This window comes from Lactuca saligna, chromosome 8, assembly GCF_052625555.1.
Source record: "Lactuca saligna cultivar CGN05327 chromosome 8, ASM5262555v1, whole genome shotgun sequence".
Lineage (NCBI taxonomy): Eukaryota > Viridiplantae > Streptophyta > Magnoliopsida > Asterales > Asteraceae > Lactuca > Lactuca saligna.
In genome coordinates this window covers 69,026,547-69,042,517 of record NC_136424.1, presented here as the reverse complement: position 1 = coordinate 69,042,517, position 15,971 = coordinate 69,026,547, and positions in this window count along the sequence as shown.

Here is a 15,971-nt window from a genome sequence, read left to right as displayed (position 1 = left end):
CAAAAACGTGGCTAAGGTTCTTGTAAGGGTTTACACACGTTTTTGGCAGCCTCCATCCTCTCTCCTCTTCATCCTCTTGCTTATGGTGTTTGTGAGCCATTAGAGGAGTGACACTTGTGAATCTAAGCCTTCCAAAGTCAATTCAAGGAGGAATTGGGATTGTTATTGCTACATAACAATCAAGGTAACACTATAAACTTATTCTCATGTTAATATGATTATATGTATGCTAGAATTAGGGTTTATAGTCTTGGATTCAAAGCATGTACAATAGAGAAACCTAGATCCAAGCATTAGGGTTTGTATGAGCACATAGGATGTCTTATGACCAAAACCCATCATCTACTGCATCACAACTAGCATTTTTGTCTAGAAAATTCTGTATTCATGTAATCAACTCCAGTGTAACTTGTAACCTAAGTTGAAGTTTTGTGCAAATGAACATTCCAAAAATAACAATTTGAACCAAAATTCACTCATAAAATTCAAAACCTAATTCAATACATCTTTTATATATATATATATATATATATATACACACACATGTAAAAAAAGGATATAATATGGGAAATTTTTTAAGGGAAACACCTCACCGTTGCATGTTGAGTATCCATGCTTAATACCCTCCATATATCAATGAAGACTCATACCTCTTGGCAAAGTCTTGTCACTCCCTCTCCCTCTTCTTCTATTCTCGTCCATAAGAGCCTACATCACCACCCACACTTCAACCATTTCAACCTTTAAACTCCTCTAAGAACTCTCAAGGAAACCTTCTTTATTCTCCCAAAATTTGTGTGTGCTGAGGTGTATATCCAAGAATACTTCATCCAAAAGTCCACTCATTTGGTATGCTACTCTCTAAGTATGAAGATTAACTTCATTTTATGATAATCTTCACTTTTAACACATCATTTCATGATCCATGTCCTTAGATCCATCTTAAGTTCGAAAACTCCACTCAAGAAGCTTACTAGGGCCGAGATACTTCTCATTCTTCATCAAAAACCGAAACCATCAACCAATGTGAGTTCATACCCCTTATTTTTCGGTTTTACTAAGTTTTTGGGGGAGAATACAAGTTGCTTTGTGTAGATCTATGTGTATATGCATGATTTTGTGTGTTTTTCATGATATAAGTATGATTATGTGCCATAAACTTCATGAACTCAAAAATATACATAAATATGATGATATTTGTGAACATAACTCTTGATACCACATAATATGCAAAGAAAAGGTTTTAAAACATCACAAGGTTGTTTAAAACTAAGAAAATCACATAAGAGGACCAAAAGTGACAAAACAAACAAAAATGGAAGTTATTATGCATAACTCATGATTTTGGAAAGATTTATTATAATATCTATGGATCTTATGGCATTTATGATTTTGTAAGGGCTAAAAGTGTAAACTTTCACAAATGGGGCTCATTTTGGGTCTTCACTCTTTTTGGGCTAAATCCGTAAATTTTTGGGCTTTTATGGACGCAAGTGTCATTTTGAACAAAGTTGAGCCAAAAATGTAAATTTCTAGTTAAAAGGGACTGAAAATGTAATTTTATTAAAACTCGGGTCAAAAAGATAAATTATTCACAATTAGGCTGAAAATGTCAATTTTTACAAATTTGAGGCCAAAAGTGCTATTTTGATAAAGTATAATTAAAGATGTTATTTCACGTGAATCAAGCCCTTGAATGTAAATTATGGTTTTAAAGGATCAAAAATGTCATTTTTAATAAAAGTGTGTCTTAATTGTAAATTTTCGGTTTTATGGACCAAAAATGTCTTTTTACAAAAAGTGGGTGTTTTATGTCTATTTGATAAACAACTAAACTTAACAACCAACGTAACAACAACGTATCAAATACGTCATTTACATGCTCATTGGACCTGGAATATAATTTACATATTTAATGGGCCTTAGTTGTTCTCTTTCATGTTTATTGGGCCTGTGTGACATCTCCATTTTCACGGCCAGAAAATACCGATTTTATTTATGCTTTGCTTAAAAATCAGAGTAACATTTTAAAGAAAAGTGTTGCGGAATTGGTTCCCAAAATAAAATATGATAAAGATTTATCAAAGCATTTCCGAAGAAATGTATTTCATTAAAAACACCGGGATGTCATGTTTGATACAGATCAAAAGCATAAATAGTACAATATAAGCCTTACTACATTATTTCATATTTATAGGCTTACAATTCGTAATCCCTCATCCCAACATCATATCTATGCTTGTGTGTCACTACCTATAATAAAAGAAACTGAGTGGGTCAGGCTTGGGAGCCTGATGAGCACATAGGGTTTTCAACCCACAATAAATAAGTTTATTAACTTTATCAACCAAACAAACTCGGTTACCCATTCCTGTTATCCTCACTTTACGTCCCTAAAACATCCAACAGAAGGGACCTAGTATAAGAACTTGAAATAAGTTTAATACTCATATATATATATATATATATATATATATATATATATATATATATATATATATATGACATGTATAGTTAAAGTTTAACTGACAGGCGGACATGTGATCCTACCCTAAGCCCACAATCAAACAAGGAACAAGAGTCAAGGTAAAAGTACTAGTCCTAAGTCTGTTAAATCTTAATTATACATAAGGATATATATATGAATATGATTTGATAAAAAGGACAATTTAAGAGTTTGAAAACAATTGAAAAAAATAGTTTAATAAATTTATAAAAGCATTAGAATCTTAAAAATGGTTTGTAATCGCATGTGAGTGTTAACACAAATATGTTGTGTTCTACTTGTATTCTCCCCTGAAAACATTTAAAAATGGTAAAACATAGGGGTATGAACTCACATTTTGTGAGTGATCGAGGGAAGATGCAGTGTAGTAGTAATGGTCCTCTAGTTTAGAAAACCATGCGAGAAATATTCTAATAATAATTATGCATGATATCGAAGCTAAATTAATAAATATATTAATTGAAATTGCTTATACAACACTATATTATGTAAAAAACACTTACAATAATTTCTTAGAATATTCGAAGGTGTTTTTGGAGTTTTAGGTGCGTTCTTGGTGTTCTTGGTGTGTGAATCTTCAAAGGGTTTCTTGGAAAAGGATATGAAGATATGAAGACAATGGATGATACTTGAGAGAAAATGAAGGGAATTCGGATGATACTTGAGAGCTAAATGAAGTGAATTCGATTGAGAAATGTAAGAAATGATTTGTGTTCTCAGTTTTATCCTTATATATAAGGGTTGTGTTCGGCCTTAATGGGCCTCCAAAATGTATGATTTTGGTTTCTAGTCAAAAGGGTGAAAAGGAATTTGGTCTTGCTACCACAAGTGGTGTGAATTCGGTTTCAAGTCGAAGAAAGAAAAGGAAATCGGTTTCAAGTCAAACCAAGAAGGGAATTCGGTTTTTGCTTATATAAATGGGGTGAACTCGCGTTTGCTTAAGAGATTAGATTCCCTTGAACGAAATCATAATAAACCTATATATTTTTGTGATTTATGCTAGTTACTAAGCTTGTATAAGTTCATTTTAATAAGGCATTACATAAATACCTACCAAAAAGTTATATAAGCAAGCACACTAGGCATTCAAATTTCTTATTGCAACAATTTATGTTGTAAGTTTACTTGTTCATGATTTTATTTTAGAGTTTATTCAAATTAGTTTGACTTACATTGACTCGAGATAACTGGTTGTCACAAGTTAGTTTTATGAGAGAGGTGATTTTAGGGTAAAGATTTCTGAGAGAGAAGATGGATCCCTTCCTTGAGGCGGAAATGATCCTTTTATACCTGCTTCTAACGAATCGTGGGGAACTTGTCCGATTAGTGTGAAACGTGGCCTCCTCCGACTGGGAGGATCACGCATATGTTAACTAAGTACTAGGTGACGTCAGTTCTAGGCATCACCGGAGCCATTTGTCGCATTCTGATTGGCTGCGAATAAATGATGAGATCACGTGGAATGTTCTTTCCTTGTGATGGGCGTCGAGCTGTGAGCCTGATGTTGGGATGCACGGGCCAAGACCGGGTCTCGACCAAGGTACTGGCATAGTAACGTTCTATCTAAGTTCTCCGTTAACTTTAACGTGACCGTACATGGTAACTTTAACTATATATATATATATATATATATATATATATATATATATATATATATATATATATATATATATATATATAATGAAAAAATATGAATAATATTAAGTATACCTAATTGTAATCTGGAATATCATCAATGTTTTTTTATTGGAAAGCGGATGTAGTAATCCTCTGGCTTGGCCACAACATATTTTGTGTTAAGCTGTGTAGTATCAATGGAAGACTCAACATTCAAATCGATATCAGCAATGCTACATATAAGAAGGAAAAAACAAAGAAGGTCCACAATAATAATAATTATTGATTAAGAATAAGTAGAAATAAAACAGTAAATAATTATATCATAGTCATCAAATACATACGCCTTTTTAAATTTTGAAATATGATGCATATCATCATTAATATGCATTATTTCATATTATAAATAAAATATTAATGTAATGAACATAAACATCTAAAAATAATTATTCTTACCACCCCAAGTCTTGAGCTTTGACATACGTAGGAGGATGATCACTGGAGCTTTTTCATTTTGATGTTCAGATATGTAGTTGTTCAACTTCAATGCAAAACAATCCCACAAAGCAACTAGCATTTTCCTACCACTATAATTGATTGTTTGGGTTATAAGAATAAAATATTAAACATTATAAATTAATGAAAAATAAATAAAAGTACCTCAGATATTGTGTAACCATACTCATTAGCCTTGTTTTCCTTGCATTGTCCTTAATCACTCTCATGGGTTCAATAGATACAACTTGACCAATAAAATCTACAAAAAGTAAATTTTAATCAATTATTTATAATATAAGTTGTTTTATAATATAATATAATATAATATAATATAATATAATATAATATAATATAAAATTGTTAAGGGAAAAAAAAACTCACCAAATGCAATACGAGTGTCAAAATTTTTGGCTGTCATTAAAAGGATCGGTCCTATCAACAAAAGGAGTTGATACACGAATTGTGGTTGTTTTGTATAAATTTATATTATGCTTGTGAGCAACCAACATGTAATCTCCTTCGTTTCTGGCCATACCAAAGTTAGTGATTTGCCTTACAGCCCCTTCATCCAGTAGGGTTTGAAATGCAGTTATAAGATGTAACACCCGGTTTTGAAAGTGTTTAATTGTGTCTTCGAAGACCAAGAGTATAAGCATAATATGACGATTCAGTCTTTTATGGGTCTCGGGTTTTATTCGAAAAGTTTTAAGGTTTGGGGTGTAGCTAGGAGCGCAGGGCTTCGTGCCACCTTTTCATGGATATAAAGTTTTTCGGAAACGAACTTAGAACGAAGGAGTTGTAGTACTTCGAAGTTGTTGGCAGAATTGGTTCCTGAATGGAAAAGTTTGCATTTCAACCCATGCATGCAAACTGGCAACCAGGTGAGTACGTCCAGCGTAAGTTAGGGTACACCCAACGTAGTGTTGGATAAGAAGTCGCGGGTGCTTAAGACGTACACCCAATGTACGGGGATTATGCCCAGGATCTCTAAAACCCTAATTTTTAGGGTTGGCTCACTATTTAAAGCACCTTAAGCCCGAGGGGGTGCACCTCCCTTTAATTCTCAGAGCCTTAAACCCTAATTTCGAGTTGTAGCTTCATCCAAGAGTGTTGTGAGCTTTATGGGTGCATTTTGGTTGGTTTTTGGGTGCATTTCAAGAAGTTGGAACTTGTTGCAAATATAGGAATCAAGGGGGAGCTTGTGGATCTGGCATATGGGACTCATTCTCAGCTTGATGAAGGTATAAAGCTTTGATCTTAATCATTCATCTCTTAGATCTACAATTGTGAGTTTTAGTTCATTTTGGTCCCAAGGATGTAACTTTATGGTTGAAATCCGATCCTTAGGCTTAGAGTTGCCACTCTCAGTGTTAAATGAGTCCATAAGGCAGCAAGTTGCCATATTAGAGGTCTTAATGGGTTCATGCATGTGTTTAGACCATTTCCATGGAAATAGATTATCACTTTTGGAGTTTGAGCTTATGTGGGTCATGCAAAGCCATCAAGTAAGCAACTTTATGGTTTAAGACATTGAAGAGGACTTGGATCTGTAATTGTAGCTTCTGAAGTAGAGTATTAAACACTTAATGGAAAGGTGGTTTAACAGAGGAGTACGTTGGGTGTACATGAAGGTACATGCAGCGTGCAATCCATTCAGCCAGTACGCTTAGCGTACATAAGAGTATGCCCCGCGTACTCATTAGTTATGGGTTTGGTGTGTTTTGGACCTCGGGTTGGCCAAGCGATGGAATTTGTGTTTTGGGGCCCTGATGGGCCATCTGGTTTTGGGTTTAATATTTATTTGTGGAGGCCCATTATGGTTTTGAGCCCAATTTAGAAATTGGGCCATTAAAGGACTTATGGACATTATAGTATCGGGCTTTTGCTTTGGATTTGGGCCTTAGTTTTGGATCGTATTGGGCCAGGGGTAGAATGATAATTTTACCCCATGCATGGATTAAGGATTATGGTATGGGACCCAATTGCTAATTGGGTATATTGTTTGGTAGTGACATCTCGGGAAGCTGGTGGGGCAGCAGCTAAGGAATTCATGCGGGAAGCTTCTGCAGTGCGAGGTGAGTCTTCTCACCATACCAATGGGTCTAAGGCACCAAGGCTGACCCATTTTATGTTACGAGGTTCACTAGTTGTAGTAGGGATATGTGGTATGATATTTAGCTTTATGCTAAGTGGTATGCTAGTGATTATATGATATGTGGTATGTTAGTTGTCATTATGATACTTGCATGGAAGACCATGTGGGGTAGCCCATGGAATAATGGTATAAGACCCTGGGGGAGCCCACGACATCCTTATAGGTCTATGCACGTGTTATGTGTAGATACTTCTATGATACATGGTATGCTATTTGATTATATTGGTAGGGAAGACCCCGGGGGGAGCCCGTGACATTAGATGTAAGATCGTGCGGGGTAGCCCATGGCATTCCTAGGTAAAGACCATGTAGGGTAGCCTATGGCACGAATGTGTAAGACCATGGGGGAGCCCATGGCATCCTTACAAGTTTATGTATGCATGGCTTATGTGGTATGTGTAGCTTTATAGCTAATATGATATGTGTTATTTGGATTGTGTGGGGTATGCTCTGGGAAACTCACTAAGCTTCGTGCTTACAGGTTTGTTTATGGTTTCAAGTATCATCGTTATGGAAATGAAGGGCTCGCATTGATCGCGGTGCACACACCTATGAGTTCCGCAATGAATGGTTTTGGGATACACTCTGATAAATGTTTTACTTAAGGATGATTTGAAATGTTTGAGATAAATGGTATCAATGTTTTAGCTATACTAAAAATGAAATTTTTACCCTTGATTTTTGGGTCGTCACATAAGATTTTTTTTATTGTTGCATGTATTCTAGTGTCCTGTAGGTGATAAAGAATATTATTATATGAAACAAATAAAACATAAGTTCTTTTATATTATTTAAATATTACCTTTTGGTCCATTAAAATCATGTTCAAGCTGCTGACCATGTTTGGATTGTTTTTGTATGTTTGTTTCCAAATCATGACAACTTGAACACGAATATTCCATGATTCTTTGGAGGCATCTATGTCAACTAACTTATCAATGACGATTTCATTGTCAGTGTTATGTGTCATTTCGATTGTGCTATGAGAAATAGAAAAGTATTAGAGATCATTATGACATATAATGAAAAAAATAATTCAAAGATTCACAAGGCTTTTGTTTAATGGAAATATGATGTTGTTCAATTAACATATACATTTTTCGCTGACATACTTGGCATACTTAATCAGGAAGCAAAACTGTAGAAAAAAATTAATTTCATCATATACCATGAAAAAAACAAAAATAAACATTAATTGTATTATACAAAATAATAGTTGGCTGCAATTATGGATTAATGGAAGTAGGATGATATCTAATCAAAACATACATAACATGTTGATATATTTCACAGAAAACAACAAAGCAAAAAAAATGAGTAGAGTATAAACACTTTGATGAGTTTTGAGCAAAAGAACATCCTATGTGCGCATGCAAAACCCTAAAGATTTGGAGCTAGGTTTCTCTATTGTACATGCAAATTTATCCAAAGCTTCTGAACCCTAATCTAGCATACAACAAAACTTATTGAATATCAAATAAACAAGTTAGATGAATACCTTGATTGTTGATTGTAGATCTTGAAACTTTGAGAACTTTAGCGCCCCAAATGTTGTGCCTCTAATGGCTTACAAAGTAATTGGATGAAGCAAGAGATAGAGGGGAGAGGCAAAAATCGGCTCCAAGTCTCCTAGGGTTCCAGTATAGCCGAAATCCCATGTCCTAGGGGTCTTTATATATGGTATGGGAATTAGGGTTTCAGTGGTTATCCTTGTCTGGTTAGTTAGCCACCAAGCAACCCAAGGATCATTCTAGAATCCCCTTGGACGAATTCCTAAGGCCATTATCCTTAGAATTCCTCCACCCTATGCTTTAGGGTTTCCTTACCCAACTTTGCAACTATCACATAATTACAAGTTCAGTCCACTTAATTTAATTAATCTCTTTTGATCACAAAATTAATTCTCAATTAATTCTTGACCAATGTTGATTAAATAAATATGATTTCTCTTTTAATGTATTATTCTTATAATATATTAATAAACCATGACATCCTCTTTCTCCATTATTCATCCAATCAAGTTGCTTTGGTGAAGACAACCCAAAAAGACCATGCACAACCGGATTAAGTACATACCAAATATAGTTATGGACTTAGACACTAATCCAACACACTTATCATATAATAATTCAATAGACAATGAAATATAGTTAGGTATGAATGGGTTAAAAAATACATGTTTTCGATCTTGGAACAAATGCACATAATTCTTAAATATGTAGAGAGAGATAGAATGAATGAAATCTCAGTTATATATATATATATATATATATATATATATATATATATATATATATATATATATATATATATATATATATATATATATATTGTAAATAAAATAAGATCGACAATTATTATTAGAACGATTTCATTCCAAAAAACTAATACATTCACAGATTTGTTATGAATGGAATAGGGATGAGCTTTTGAACCGACGGAACCGGAACCGGACCGGAACCGGACACAAATTAGTAGAGCGGTTCGGTTATCGGTTCTTGACTTATGGCAAAACCGGTTCCGGTTCTAACAAAAACCGGTTAAAAAACCGGAACCGGCTTGGAAGTGTAAGAGTCGGAATCCATGCAAATCTATTTTCAAAATGTTATCTAATTGATGCAATATCGGTAGGTCATATATCCTAAATTCCTAATCTATTCCTTAATTAACCTAAACACAAAACAGCAAGTCAAGAGTTAAAAAAAAAAAAAAGTCGATCACCACACAGAGGAAAATAGGGACGATTGGTTTTGCTTGGGGCTTAGGAAATCACGATCAATAGTCGACATTGTGAAAAAAAACCGATCCTGACAAACAAAAATCGATTTTGTGTAACAATGGAGAAGCCAAACTCAAGTAAGTCATTGTTGCTATTGTTTCTTATTGTATACTGGTTCATTCTTGCTTTTTTGATGCAACAAAAGTACATAACTACCAACTGTTTTTTGCTAAGATCTTTTAATCAACAAGTGCAATCTCCAATTGATTGTTGCTGCATTACTAAATTACTAATCAACAAGTCATTGTTGCTGTTTTTTGCTGATTACAGTTGTCGATTGTTGCTGGCTTGCTGCATTAATAAATTACTAAAAACAACTCCATTACTAAATTACTTAATTACCCTTCAACCCATTTGAGAGTTGAGACTTATTCTTTAGGTTTCTTTCCAGTTTCTTTCCTGATTATGTTAGTCTACATTTATGTTAGTATACCAAAATGGCACATATAGGTTAGGAGTTAGGATGTTAGGTAGAGAGGATTCCTTTGGTTCCATTCCAGTTTAGAGGAATGATGTATTTCAATTTTCAAGCTACCTAGACCTTTATTGCCTTATCTTGTAGTAATGCTTGTGATATATGGTTGACAGATAACATATCCCTTTACAATTTACATTGTTTATTAATTGATTTCATATTTAAAATATTTTTATGATATAACGTAAAAAGATATAATAGATTTTGTTAATTGTTTTCCTCCTAAAGGCTCAATCTCAATATTCAATTCATGTTTGAGAAAACTCTAATAATATACAAATAAAATCTTAGAACTTAGTATGGTGTAAAATAATGTCACTTATCCAAATTGAATTAAACATCTTTTGAACTCATTTTGCTTGATGATATATAATATTTTTTGAACTCATTTTCCAAATGTAGGATTATGAAGATGATTTTATTGGTGAGACACCACCGGTAATTAATAATATTAGTGATGAATCCGGAAAAGAAGACATGCCAAAGCCAAGTCCTAAGAAACGAAAAACGAATGGAGGCGTGCCAAAACCAATTACTAGCAAACGAGATAGAGCAAGGAATAATGGTAAAGGAACGGCTCCTTGTTGGGTAGCGTTCGAGCCGATGTGGATTGTAGAGGATGATGGTGTTGAAAGGAAAAGTGTGGAATGTATTCATTGTCATACAATACTTAAAGCCGATACGGACCGAAACGGGACTTCTAATATGAACAAACATTGGAGGAATTGCAAGTTATACCCGGAAAACAAAGAAAAAAATGATAAAAAGCAAGCCAAATTGAATTTTAAGAAGGAACCAAATGGCGAGACTAGTGTACAAACATGGAAACATGATGACACTAGGATCAAACGAGCATTACTAGGCCTTTTTACCGTTGGTGAACTACCATTCAAGTATGTTGAAAATGAAGCATTTATTGAATATACTAACGCGCTTAATGGTAGGGTGATCTTGCCTTCTAGACATAAAATTTCCCGAGACGTAGGCAAGTTTTACTTAGATGAGAGGAATAAATTGCTCAAGTATTTCAGTAATGCAAACACCGCTGTACACTTGACAACCGACACTTGGATATCCTCTTGTAAAAAGGTCAATTACATGGTTGTCACGACCCATTTTATTGATGACGAGTGGGTCATGCATAAGAGAGTCATCAATTTTAGGGAGATAGATACACATAAAGGTGAAGAAATTGGACGAGAGTTACTAGCATGCATACATGGGTGGGGTATGAAAAATGTTATGTCAATGACCGTCGATAATGCCACGAGTAACGACACAACAATCGAATTTTTGGTTAAAATGTTTCCCACGATTTACGACGGTGGAAAACATTTCCACATACGGTGTATGGCTCACATCCTAAACCTTATTGTAAAGGTTGGGTTAAAATACCATAACTATCATGTGGAATGTGTACAAAAGGCGGTGAAGTATATTAGAGGTTCAACACAAAGGATTAGGAAGTTTAAAAAAGCCATCAAAGACGTGGGGTTGGAAACAAAGAAATTTTTGTGTGGCGACTCTCCAACCCGATGGAACTCGACATTCGAGTTGTTGAAAACCGCCTACGAGTTATGGGAAGCTTTTGTGGAATTTGGCATCAAAGGTATTGCTTTTCTTATTTTGTTTTAGCACATTTTATTATTGTATCCCGGTTTTTAAAATTGCATAACTCACTCATATGAAGTCGGAATCACTTGATTTTTTTTTCAACATGTAGCTTAGTCTTTATACTTCAGTTTAGAATTTTACAAATCATATTTTGGTTAAATATTGAATTAGATACAAGCCTGGAAAGACAACATATCAATGCAGCATTTTTTCTGTTTCAGCACATTTTATTATTGTGTCCCGGTTTTTAAAATTGCATAACTCACTCATATGAAGTCGGAATCACTTGATTTTTTTTTCAACATGTAGCTTAGTCTTTATACTTCAGTTTAGACTTTTAAAAATCATATTTTGGTTAAATATTGAATTAGATACAAGCCTGGAAAGACAACATATCAATGCAACATTTTTTCTGTTTCAGCACATTTTATTATTGTGTCCCGGTTTTTAAAATTGCATAACTCACTCATATGAAGTCGGAATCACTTGATTTTTTTTTCAAAATGTAGCTTAGTCTTTATAATTAAGTTTAGACTTTTACAAATCATATTTTGGTTAAATATTGAATTAGATACAAGCCTGGAAAGACAACATATCAATGCAACATTTTTTCTGTTTCAGCACATTTTATTATTGTGTCCCGGTTTTTAAAATTGCATAACTCACTCATATGAAGTCGGAATCACTTGATTTTTTTTTCAACATGTAGCTTAGTCTTTATACTTCAGTTTAGACTTTTACAAATCATATTTTGGTTAAATATTGAATTAGATACAAGCCTGGAAAGACAACATATCAATGCATCATTTTTTTCATTTATTTATATATGATAATTTAATTGGTTTTTATTTTTGGATTTTGATAGAAAAATCGTATGAGAAGGATCTACAAAGAGTATCGGATCGTTTGGATTTCGAGGCGATAAAAGAGATGGTTGATTTCCTTGAAAAGTTTAAGACGAAAACGGAGAACGTTTCGGCTTCAACAAAACCTTTAGTCCATCGATTAATCCGGGAAATCTTAGATGTGAATCTACATCTTAAAAAATGGTCAACCAAAGTCAACTTTGTTCATTTGATACCCGACATGAAGGACAAATATGACAAATATTGGGGTGACTATGCAAAGATGAGTGATTATGTTTACTTTGCGATTTTGCTAGATCCTACAATGAAGTCTCAATTATTGTTGTATACTTTTAAAGAAATGATTGGTTCCAAGAATGAAAAGTTATCAAAGTCGGAGATAGAATTGAAAGCATATGAAATGCTTTATGAGGTCGAGAGGAAGATTGAGAAATTTTTTAAGACCTACGTGGAAAAATACGACATGGGCGGGTCTTCTCAACAACAAAGTTCTCAACAAGTCATTGATTGTGATGATGATAACGACTTTTTTGGTAACTTCCTTAATAGTGGAGGTGACAACTCGGATGCGTTGGAAAATGAATTAATTATATATTTGAAAGAGCCCCGGGTTACGTACAACAAAAGTTTTGATATCCTAAGTTGGTGGAAACTTAATGGGTTAAGATTCCCGATAGTTGCTCGAATGGCAAAAGGTATTGATTTTTTTTTTAAATATGTCACATTTCTTTTAATAATTAATGATGTTACATTTAACAATAATTTATTTCTTAATAGATATTTTGGGGATACAAATCTCAACTGTAGCATCGGAGTCTGCCTTTAGCACAAGTCGTAGAGTTTTAACCGACTATCGTGCTAACTTGTCTAACGTGATAGTTGAAGCTTTGTTGTGTACCCAAGATTGGGTTAGAAAGAGTAGAAAACCTATAATAGACAACGTGGACGACATTTTAAATGATGATGAAGTAGCTATGGGTATTTTGTACTTTCAATCATTGTTATATTTTTATACGACCTTTACATTTTAGTAAATGCTAACAACATTTTTGTTTTGTGTTTTATATAGAGATTGAGGAAGCTTTACACAATGACAAAGCAATGGGAAAAAGACCAATGGAGACGTAGATGATAGTTAGAGAGAATTATTTTAGTTTAAACTTGATTAGTTGAATTGTATTAAAATTGATATGTGGGGACGAGTTTGTTTTTTGAACACCACTATGTTTTTTTGAAACATTATTTTTGAATGTTATGTTTTTTTGAAACTTGATTATTGAATATTATGTTCTTTTAGAAGCCAACTTAACAACATGTAAGTATTATGAATTGCATCTAAACTAGTTGTACCTATTTTTTAACCGAAAAAGTCATTAATTTCACCTAAATTTTAACCGGTTCTTGTTTGGAAAAATAACCGGAAAACCGGGACCGGAACCGGAACCGGTATTGGAACCGGCAGTCCGGTTACCGGTTCTTATACTATTGTAATACCCGTTCCGGTTCCGAACCGGTCCGGTTCCAACGCTGATCCCTAGAATGGAATATTGAATCTTGTTTTAAAAATTAAAAATCATGCTAATCTTTACCAAGTTAAAGATGACTATGTTATTTGATCATGTATTTAAAATTAAATATATAACACCAAACCATAAATTGTAAATTGTACGATATAATCCAATAATTCAAACCTAACCAAAAGTTGATAAATGAAATATTGAATATATTTTTTAAAATTAAAGATCATGCTAATATTTACCAAGTTAAAAGACGTGTATGCTAAATATATGGAATAAATTAGTATTATTTACTAAGGATATGTTTAAACATATTATGGTCGATTAAATCTATTTTTGATATTATAAAATGAATTGAAATTTGATTTCCTAAAAGTTGGCCGTTAAATTTAGATAATATATTATAATCGTGGCATATTTTAAGGAGTAGATGCGTTTCAGTTATGATAATTATGGTATAAGATATTGTATTTAAAATTGAACGCAAAAGTCAATCATTAAATATAAAGTATGATGTAATTGTAGCAAATTTTAGGGGTGGATCGGTCTGATTTATGTTTGATTAAAGATAATTATGTTATTTGATCATGTATTTAAAATTAAATATATAAAACAAAACCATAAATTGTAGATTGTATGATATAATCTCACAATTCAAGTCTAACAAAAAGTTGATAAATTCAAACAAAACAATTTATTAGATAATTATACATTTTTTATTATATTCTTTTATTATTTTATATCGTATTAAATATATATTATTATATAAAAAATGAATATTGTTTTTGGGGACGAAGGTAGAAACAAATGAAAATAATTTGCTATTTCATTTGAAATACATTAAGTAATTTACATCAGTGAAATTGTATACAAATGGGGTCAAAATATATGAAATGAATATGTGTTGGTATATATGTAGGCATTTTGATGGCCTAATGGCTAATAATCCTCAAGGCCGAATCATGGCCTACTTATGGCCCAATTTTACAAATTGGGCCGAAGCCTTTCTAATGGGTATTATCTTGAAGCCCAATAATTTTCCTTGGTCCATAAATATGTTCCCAATTGGCCTAAAAAGGCCCACAACAACTTAGTCAAGTAAATAACCCAACAAGCATCCATACCCAATAGAAAGACCCAAGTGAAATTAGGGTTCCACATGAAATAACGATTATGGTTAAGTGTTTCTTACTTAACCGATTAAGGACTTAATCGGTTAAGTACATCACTCTACTAGATAAGTCATATGGTGATTAGGTGTAATTTATAATCTCATTCCAATGGTCCAAATGTGGGTCCCGATAAGTCCAAGGCCTATAAATCTAATATTAGGGTTTTCTAAACCCTAATTATTAGCCCAATAGGCCCAATAGCTAGGTCTTTTGATAAATTAAGGTTCATTAAGCCCATTAGGGTTTTAGTCCATTTGCCTAAACATCCCAAATGAGTCACAATACAAATGAGGCACACCGCCCCCGACACGGCAGTCGGTGGTGGCAGCCACCACTCATGGTGGTGGTTAGAGTTTCTTTTCATTATTCACATTTATAATTACATTTTACAATGTTAATCTCCAAAATAACAAACACATACACAGTCACCCTTGTGGTGGCTGGCGGTGGCACCTGGTGGCAGCCATCATGGCTGGCGGCCATAGTGGTTTTCTTCTCCATTTTCCGGCCAACAAAACACATACATACACTTCATGTGACAATATACACTCTAGCCACCCACCTGGTGACCCACGACGGCGTCAACAATGGTTTTGGGATGGCAACCACCACCTGTCGGTGGTGGTGGTGGCTTTTTTCGGTTCCCCGTCAAGCAGCAACACACCCCGCCAAGTCTTTGCTCGAAATCTGGACGCAACCACCCCCGGTGGTGCACGGCGACAGCAGCAGCATCACCAACGACGATAGCAGCGACTCTTACGGCAGCAGCAAC